Consider the following 10,640-nt stretch of genomic DNA (forward strand, 5'->3'; position numbering starts at 1 on the left):
AGGTCGGCAGGGCCATGGAACAGCGTTATCGGCTACCGGAAGATTTTCTGGACCTTCGCAAGGTCCCGACAGTGGACTCCGCGGACCACCATCCCGGGGACAGGGGGCACGGCCCTGCGGGGCCTCCAGGACAGGAAGCTGGAGGTGTACCCCAAGAGAGTGCTCGGAGTGTCCGCGCTGGGAGTGCGGGCGGCCATCTGCGATTCTCTGGTCCAGAGAGCTGGGCTTCGTTGGGGGCAACAGCTTCGCACGTCGCAGGCTCTGCCCCTGGAGGCGGTGCACCAGGCGGACAGGTTGGAGGACGTGATTGCCTATGGGGCAGACGCCCTGTACGATCTGCTCCGGGTCCTTGTCTGATCGATGTTGGCGGCGGTCTCGGCTCGACGACTCCCCTGGATTTGGAATGGTCGTCAGACACCTCCTCCAAGTCTCGTCTAGGTGCGCTCCCGTTTAGGAGTAAGTTCCTTCTTGGGGAAGATCTGGATCAGATCATCAAGAACCTTAGAGAGAACGCGGTGCAGAGGCCCAGAAGTTCGACCGCGTTCCCCGAGATTCTACACTTTCTCCAGGACTAGATTCCGCACCCAATGCCGTTTCCGCATCACGAGACAGCAGCCTCTGCGGACTTCCTCTCCGGACTGGATAGTACGGGACCGGATCGCTCTATTATGGCCTGGATTGGCCACTGGTGGAAACAGGATGCGGGGCCGGACGGACCCTTGGTATGACCACGTATGGCATATTCTTATGTTATGTTCTACGATGAGTGGGTCCGGATTACGTCGGATCACTGGGCCCTAGATGTTCTCAAGCATGGCCACTCCTTGGTCTTTGTAAGGCCCAAGAGACAGATGTCTCTTCTCGCCCATCCAGGCAGATCCCTCCCAAGACAGCTTGCGTTTCGCCAGACGTGGGATCGGCTCCTCGCACTGGGAGTAATGGGAGTAATGGTTCCAGTGCCACAAGCAGAAGGGGGCCGGGGACACTATTCCCTCTATTTCGTGGTGCCCAAAAAGGAGGGCGCTTTCCACCTACCCTGGACCTCAGGTGGTTGAACAAGTCTCTCAAGGTTCCGTGTTTCTGGATGGAGACTCTGCGCTCGGTAATATCGACTGTACTTCGAGGGGTGTTCCTGGCCTCCCGGGTTGTCACGGAGGCGTATCTTCACATTCCAATCCGCAAGACACATCAACGGTACCTCCGGTCCATGGTACTAGGTCAACATTTTCAGTCCCAGACCCGGCCCCTCGAGTCTTCTCCAAGGTCATGGGGGTGGTATCGGCGAACCTGCATCGGGAAGGCACCTTGTTTCACCCTTACCTGGCCGTTTGGCTCATGGGGACAAGATCCTTGCACCAGGGCTACTGGGCGGTCGACAGAGTGTTGCCGAGTGGTCGACAGAGGTTGCAACTTTCCCCAGTCGCTCAGGGGGGTTCCTCAATTTTGCCAGGGCAGCCTCACATCTTCACAACCATTGGCTCTCCTGGGCGCGAGATTCGACACGGAGGAGGGCAAGGTGTGCCTGCGGCCGGAGCACGCTCAGGTATTGCGGGATCAATTACAGAAGTTCGCTGCTTTCCCGTCACCCACAGCTTGGGATTATCTACAGGTTCGGGGATCCATGGCCTCCATGATGGATCTGGTACCATGGGCCTCTGCGCATCTGTGTACACGACAGGGGGCCCTGCTTTCTTGCTGGAAGCCGGTGTTGGGAGGTTTTCTTCAAGCTTCCTCCCGATACCGCAGACAGCCCAGGACGGCTTCGCCAGGTGGCTAGACCCTTTTCCATCTCCCTCAGGGGGTATCCCTGGAGACTCCGGACTGGATTGTAGTTACGACAGATGCCAGTCCCTCGGTCTGGGGGGGCGGTCTGTCAGTCGAGTTCTCTTCAGGTCGGGGGGTCACAGGCTCAGGCATGGTGGCCGATCAACCGCCTGGAAACCAGAGCATGAGGAGTCATCGCGTCTCTCTGGAAGCGGACACTGTCAGGTCCTGGGTGGAGCTCTACCTGTCCTGTTGGCGACCTCACACATCGCAGGAGTGGACAACGCCAAGACGGCCTTCCTTAGCCGTCAACACCTCGACTCAGGGGAGTGGGAGCTCTCGGAGGAGGTTATGCACTTGATTGTTCCACCGTTGGGGGATTCCTCATGTAGGCCTCATGGCCACAATCCGCAATGGCAAGGCCCTTCGCTTCTTCAGCCGCAGAAGAGAACCCAGCGTGGAGGGCGTTAAGGCACTGGTGTTGCTATGTTTCCGCCATCTTCTCCTCTGTTTTTCCTCCTTGACCTCTAGTGGGCACGCTCCTACGAGGGATCGTGAACCACCGTGGCACGGTAATTCTGTTGGCTACGGAGTGGCCCCGCAGTCCTGGGTTCGCGGATCTTCTCAACCTGGCAGAGGACGGACCGCTGCGGCTCGGACATCTTCCTCGCCTCCTTCGTCAAGGGCCAATATTTTTCGCCGAGGCATCTCGCTTCTGTCTAGCGGCTTGGCTTTTGAGAGGCCCAACTTGAGAAGACATGGCCACCCAGAGGCTGGGTTCTTGACCCTCCTGCGTTCACGAAAGAGATCCAATGCTGTTGCCTACGTCCGGGTGTGGAGTGTTTTCGAGTCATGGGGCACGGCTCAGGCTACGCAGCCCGGTCACGTGTCCGTGTTCCAGATTCTTTCATTTCTTCAGGCAGGATTGGACAAGGGTTTGGCTTACAACTCTCTCTGAGTACAGGTCACGGTCTTAGGAGCCCTGCTTCACTGGGGGACGAAGCTCTTTCTCTCTCTCTCTCTCTCTACTCACATTCGGATGTTGTCTGTTTCCCTTAGGGGGGCAAAGCATTTGAAGCCACCGTTCCGTCACCCTTGCTCCTCTTGGAGCCTCAATCTGGTACTTCGGACCCGCGGCGGGACTCTTCCGAGTTTCTGTGGACGGCTACGCTCAAGGATCCTGCTCTCAAGACGACTTTCTGGTGGCTATCTCTTCGGCCCGGCGGGGTTCTGAACTTCAAGCGTTTTCCTGTAGGGAACTGTATCTTCGCTACACCAGCTCGGGGTTTTGCCTGGAGCACAGTACCCTCATTTCAGCCCAAGGTGGGTTTTTTTCATACTCTCTCCTGAAGCAGACGGTGGACCTGCCTTCCTTCTTATCGTCTGAGGGTCGAGTTTCGGTTTTTCGGCTCTCCTTTTTGTTCTTTGGTTGGGACCTAAGAAAGGGCGTTTGGCGTCTAAAACGAACATCTCTCGTTGGTTGAAGAGGGCCATTGGGACAGCGTACCTCAGAGCGGGAACAGGAACCCCCGCTGGACGTGAGGGCTCATTCTCTGCACGCTCAGGCGACATCCTGGGTGGAGTGCTCTTGGTCTCGTCATAGGAGATTTGGCAGGGCGACTACCTGGCAGTCGCTACATACGTTTTCTCGGCACTAACATCTGGATGTTCAATCATCGTCTTCTGGTTCGCTGGCCGACAGTGTCATTCGAGCAGGGCGATCTTTGGCCCACCCTCATTGGGGAAGCTTTGGTACATCCCACCGTCTGGACTGATCCTGGTACGTACAGGGAAAAGAAAATTATTCCTTACCTGCTAATTTTCGTTCCTGTAGTAACATGGATCAGTCCAGACACCCTCCCTCAGTTTGGATGGGTTTTTTTCTCAGGGGATCTACTGCTCGATTGTCTCTTCTGCTCTGTGACTCTCCTGTTTCCAGTGGTGTGCTATTCTCCTGTGGAGCTGTGTTTCTTACAGTCCTCTTTCGCAAGTTGTCTCATCAATTGCGTTTTTTTACTATTCAGATTTCAGACTTATCTGTTTTCTGATCAGTTGGTCTACTTGATCCCTCCGTTTTCTCTCTTCTATGGCTTTGATAGTCTATATACTGAAGAGGCATAGAGGGGGTGAGGGCTTAAGTAGCACCTCCCTCAGAAGTTTGTTCTGACTCCACCTGCTGGATGGGGGACATAACCCACCGTCTGGACTGATCCATGGTACTACAGGAACGAAAATTAGCAGGTAAGGAATAATTTTCTTCTGTCATTAATATTTATGTTGTCTGCTGCTTTTTTAAAAACATATCTATCTTCCCTCTCTCTCTTTCTCTCTCTCTCTATATATATATGTGTGTGTGCGCGCGTGTAATTCAAGTTCCTAAAAATAGTGCATTCAATATTGACACCCACAAGTTCTCATAAAAGCAACAAATTTTACAGTATAATAATTCACATTTACCGTCAATTAAAGGGGCTACAGCTTCATCTCAGGCAACTTGCTCCATAGAGGGCATTAATTGCCAATAAATAACCTATTTATCAAGAATTAATGCTGAAATATTGCCAGGAACAGTCTACTGGTATTGGGTGACATCTAGAAGTTGAAAAAAACAAACCCTTCACAATTCTTGGGTTCTTGTTTTAGAACACAGTCCTGTATAGGAGATATAGCAAACTAGGCAGAGATGGCGAGAAAAAAAAAAGTAAAGCAAGAGTGCATGTGTGCAATAGGAAATAGGGTAACAACTCTGGAGATGCTTTTCTATTTTATTTTCATATATTAGCACACCATTTTAGCTGTAAGGATAAGTGAATTTATCAGTCTTTTTCCTCTCTGCTGAGATTCCCAAGAAGGAATGCGAGTAAGGATGAATTTTTTTTTGTCCTGGTTGTTTCCGCTTGCTCCTTTGTGTTTCCAGCTCAGTAAGAACCAGTCTGTAGTGGATTATGGCACCATGATCCTTCATTCACAATCTCTCAAAAGTTTACTCCTATTTTATACCCATGTTATCCCCTAAACTAGCCCAGTCCTTGTAGTGATGGTCCTTAGGCAGGGGCCACAGAACTTGACACATCCTGAGTCTGGACAATGAGTATCACCATTGAGTGATGGCTGAGGCTTCCTCTCTTCAGTGGCTGTGAGTGCTGCCTCTGAGGGCCAAATTTTAATGCTGATTGTCTATAATGATGAGGATACCTGTCCTTTGATAGCTAGACAAAGACTACTGACTCATTTTCTGATGGACATGATCTTTATATGCTAGGAACATCCATCCAGCCCCTTCTCATCTAATCCTATTAAATATTTATGCAATTAATTCTAGTCTGGATATGGCCCCTATAAAAAAAAAGTTACCTTAAAGTTAAATAGCCATGGGGAAGAGGTGTGGCCTTCATGCAAGATGGCTGACTGATCTTGAGCTCCGGCTAACCCAGATCCCAATCAACGGCAATCCCAGATCATCTGCCTTAGGGGATTCTAGAAAATTATACTGCAGTATTTGACCTATTCTTATGGCTGCTAAGAAAAAAGGACCTGATTTTGGGCAATTCTCCTATGTAAAAATGGCATTGGAGCCACAGGAGTCAGCAGGCCTGGGTGGGTCTGAAGAAATGTGCTCCCCGATTGAAGAACATCCAATTCCTGCCGCTGCGGAGCTGCAACAAACTACCCTCCCAACCCGGGATGAGTTTAGATAATGGTTTTGTAAAATTCGGAAATAAGGACTCCAAAAAGGATCTTATGGCAATGATGTCCGTCTTGAAAGAGGAAATGGCAGACATTGGCCGTCTTGTAGATGAATGCGATGTATGCAGAAAAAGCCCAAGCAGACAAACTAAAGAACTTACAAAATAATCTTCAGCAAATAATTGACGAATCTGCCACTTTGCAAGCGAAGCTCGAGGATCTTGAAAACAAAAACCAGTGCTGCGACCTCCGATTTCGGGGCATCCCGGAAGCGAAGGAATATAAAGACTGCAACGAGGTGGTTAAAAGATTAAGTGCATTTTTCCTAGCCCAAGCGAATGGCTCAAACCTCCCCTCCCCCTCCCCCGCACCGCCCATGGAGATCGAAAGAGCTCACTGATTGCTAGGCCCCAAAGTGGGAAACAAACCATGGGATATAATGGCGTGCTTCTTGCGTTTCCCTGTTAAAGAGTAAATCCTGGCGGTAGCCAGAAAACAATAAACGTGGCTATGGGAATCGCACATGACTGCAGTGTTTACAGACCTTTCCCTGACTACTGTGAGAAAATGGCTAGAATTTCGTGAAATCACCTCAGCGCTGCACAAAGAAGGCCACCTATATGGATGGTTGTTTCCTCTGGGCCTGGCCATTACAATACATGGCGCCACTACTAAAGTAAAGACAGTATCAGAAGCGGAGGCCATTTTGGTAGCAGTAGGCATGGCAATCAAAGGCCTGGATTTATCAAAATGCACTAAATATCGCCTGCGATAGGAAAAGGGGCATGTTTTATGGTAATAGCAGTTTATTGCAAAGTGCGCTATCTTAGCGCTTCGCATAGGTATTACCGCAAACTGCAATAACTTTTTTGCACTTTGTGATAAGTGCCAGAATTGTTGATTTTCCTATGTAAAACCACTGGGAGGACCATTTTAAGCTCCTGGAGAGCCAGCCTAGCTATCAGGGGCCTTCTACAACCACTGGGGGGAGGGGGAGAAAGAGAGACTAGCCATAATGCCCTCATACTAGGTAGGTATTTATACCTCTATATGAGGCCTACCTAGTCACTCGAGGTGAGGTTTAGTTATTGTGTAGGGGGTTAGGGACCACTTTGACATTCAAAGAGAGATGTACAAACAGAACAGTGCTCTCTTGTGAAGATTTGATGACCTTCGGAGTAAGGAAACACACAAAGCTAAGATTTATGCAATGTTACATAAGAAACTGCCATAGAAGCTCAGACCAAGGATCCATCAAGTCCAGCATCCTGTTTCCAACAGTGGCCAATCCAGGCTACAAGTAGCTGGCAAGTATCCAAACACTAAGTAGACCCCATGCTACTGATGCCAGTAATGGCAGTGGGAATTCTCTTAAGTCAGCTTGATTAATAGCAGTTAATGGACTTCTCCTCCAAGACATTATACAAAGCTTTTTTAAACCAAACTATGCTAACTGTACTAACCACATCCTCTGGCAACAAATTCCAGAGTTTAATTGTGCGTTGAGTGAAAAAGAATTTTCTCCAATTAGTTTTAAATGTGCTACATGCTAACTTCATGGAGTGCCCCCTAGTCCTTCTATTATCCGAAAGAGTAAATAACCAATTTACATCTACCCGTTCTAGACCTCTCATGATTTTAAAGACCTCTATCATATCCCACGTCAGCCATCTCTTCTCTAAGCTGAACAGCCCTAACCTCTTTAACCTTTCCTCATAGGGGAGCTGTTCCATCCCCTTTATCATTTTGGTTGTACTTCTCTGTACCTTCTCCATCGCAACAATATCTTTTTTTGAAATGAAGCGACAAGAAAACTGTACACTGTACTCAAGGTGCGGTCTCACCATGGAGCGATACAGAGGCATTATGACATTTTCCGTTTTATTCACCATTCCCTTCCTAATAATTCATAACATTCTATTTGCTTTTTTGACTGCCGCAGCACACTGAGCAGACGATTTCAATGTATTATCCACTGAGACGCCTAGATCTCTTGTTTCCTGGGTGTTAGCTCCTAATATGGAACCTAACATCGTGTAACTATAGTATGAGTTATTTTTCCCTATATGCATTACCTTGCACTTATCCACATTAAATTTCATTTGCCATTTGGATGACCAATCTTCCAGTCTCGCAAGGTCCTCCTGCAATTTATCTTAATCTGCTTGTGATTTAACTACTCTGAATAATTTTGTATCATCTGCAGATTTGATTACCTCACTCGTCGTATTCTTTTCCAGATCATTTATAAATATATTGAAAAGCACCAGTCCAATAGATCCCTGAGGCACTCCACTGTTTACCCTTTTCCACTGAGAAAATTGACCATTTAATCCTACTCTCTGTTTCCTGTCTTTTAACCAGTTTGTAATCCACGAAAGGACATCACCTCCTATCCCATGACCTTTTATTTTTCTTAGAAGCCTCTCATGAGGGAATTTATCAAATGCCTTCTGAAAATCCAAATAAACTCTACATCTACCAGTTCACCTTTATCCATGTTTATTAACCCCTTCAAAAAACTGAAGCAGATTTGTGAGGCAAGACTTGCCTTGGGTAAATCTATGTTGACTGTGTTCCATTAAACCATATCTTTCTATATGCTCTGTGATTTTGATCTTTAGAATAGTTTCCACTATTTTTCCCAGCAGTGAAATCAGGCTCACTGGTCTATGGTTTCTGAATATCGCTGGGCAGTTGAGTGCACACAGTGCTGGCAGAGTCTGCCCCCTCCCCCCCCTTCAGATAGGCAAAGGCCAGCTTTTCCACCAGAAACAAGCTCCAGTACTACAGATGAGTATTTCTTCAAATAGTGGGATGGGTGTGAATTCTTAGAACAGATGCCACAAAGGAAAACTGGTTCTAACCTGCTAATTTTTGTTCCTGTAGTATCACAGATCAGCCCAGACTACTGGGCTATGCCTCCCCTCCAGCAGGTGGTATCAGAGAAAAACCCAAAGAGCACCCCCTGTAAGTACGGTGCACCACCTGCAGCCCCCTTCAGTATAATCAGTATCAAAGCAGAAATTAAATTCTAGCAGGTAACCATAATCCAAATTTAATGGCTAAATCAAATCAATGACCAACAAGTATGTACAGATTAAGAACACTGTGAAAACTTCATTCTGATATAGTCTGACAGAAAAATGGAAAAGTTCGAGCGGATCTGAAACAAAAATTAAATAACATCTACTCTCTACCTGGACTCTCTACCTGGGTAACATAGTTTCGGGGATGGGCCTGTATACTTAATAGGTAATGTTTTTCTTTTTTCTTTCTTATATCTTTACATGATGAGGGATCTGTGGAGCCGACCTGCGAGCTTGGTTCAGACTCACCAATCAGGGAATTTATGAGCTCCTCCAACTTTGTTATGTTGGTGTTACTTTGGTTCACCAATAACAGAAAGCGGCTGGAGGGGAGGGGAGGGGGGATACCGGGGTAACTCTTACATGTTGTTCCAGTATGGAGGGGAACTAAAGACTAAGAGTAGTTTCGTTGTATGGCAATCAATGTTGGTTACCTTTAATCTGTTTCTCAAAATCGGGTGAAGGGCAGGGATCCTTCAGGAGGTCATGCTTACTTGTCTGTTAACGATAATACATAACATGGCGGACTTGAGAATCCTGTCACTAAATGTAAAAGGACTAAACATTCCTCGAAAGTGCCAGCTTCTCATAGCCGACTTACTAACTTGGGGAGGCTTCTATTATATTTCTGCAAGAGACACACTTAAAAAAGTGCTATGAATATCTGATGTGCTGGAATGTCTTTCCCACTCAGTTTCATGCTGCTGCCCCATCTCATTCCTATTAAGCGGGCGTAGGTATACTATTCCACAAAGAATTTAAGGGTTCAATAGTAAAAACCAAAGCTGATTCTCTGGAAGGATCCTCATGGTTCAGTTTCAAAAAGAAGGAATGCTGTACTCACTGATAAATGTTTATGCTTCTTTTGAGGGCAGTAAGTATTTATTTATTTATTTATATTTAATGTTTTTTATATACCGACATTCATTAAAAAAGACATCACATCGGTTTCCATACAACGAGAAAACAGCCAACAGGGCTTTACAGTGTAACTGATGATAGAACAGGGGAAAGGAGAAGAGAAGGAGGGAGTAGGGTAAACAAAGGATTTTAAGAACAGTCATTAAATGCAAAAACACAAATATGAATAATCAATATACAGGGAGGAGGGATGGTAGTGGTACGAGAGGAATTGAGACGAAGCTCAGGGCTGAAGGTATAAATGAGTGGGAGGAGTTGCGGTGTAGGTATGATGAGTAGGGGGTGCTGTGGTGTAGGTATCATGTGGTATAGGTATCATGTGGTATAGGTGTCATGTGTAGGCATGTGTGAACAGCCATGTCTTAAGTTTCTGTCTGAATTTCTTTGGGCAAGTCTCGAGGCGTAATTAGGTAGGCATTGTGTTCCAAAGGGAGGGTCCAGCTAATGAAAGAGAATGTTGTTTCTTTTCTGTTCTTACCGACTTTCTTCAGACTGAAGGAGAGGGACTGTTGATCGTTGCTGGAGATTTTAATATAACTCAGTGGGGGAGGGGGAGCAGGGTCTGGCTTCACAGGCCGGGATCAGAAGGTTAATGAAAAAGGGGGAGCTGGTGGATGCCTGGTGACATTTGCACCCAACTGCTAGAAATTACACTTTCTGTTCATCCCCTCATAAGACATACTCCAGATCCAGAATAGACTACTTCCTTATTGATAGGCTATTGCTGGGACGGCTATCACTAGCAGGAATCCATGCTATTTCCTGGTTTTTGGGTACTTACCAGGTTCTTATGGCTTGGATTGGCCACTGTTGGAAATAGGATGCTGGGCTTGATGGACCCTTGGTCTGACCCAGTAAGGCATGTTCTTATGTTCTTATGGTCTGACCACGCACCAATATGGATTACCTTATGCTGCTCTAGCAATGAGGATGGCAGAAGATATTGGAAATTAAATGATTCTTTCTTAGCTGATGAACCCTTCTACGCCCAATTACAACGAGATATAAGGGAATACATGGTATTGAATGATTTTATTTATTTATTTATTTATTTATTTATTTATTTAAGGTTTTTATATACCGGCATTCATGATAAAATCACATCATGCTGGTTTACATTAAAACAGTGGTGCATAGAAAGAAAAAACAAACTGGAACTGTAGTGCGGAAGAAAGCAGT

The sequence above is a fragment of the Rhinatrema bivittatum genome, chromosome 3 (assembly GCF_901001135.1).
Source record: "Rhinatrema bivittatum chromosome 3, aRhiBiv1.1, whole genome shotgun sequence".
Lineage (NCBI taxonomy): Eukaryota > Metazoa > Chordata > Amphibia > Gymnophiona > Rhinatrematidae > Rhinatrema > Rhinatrema bivittatum.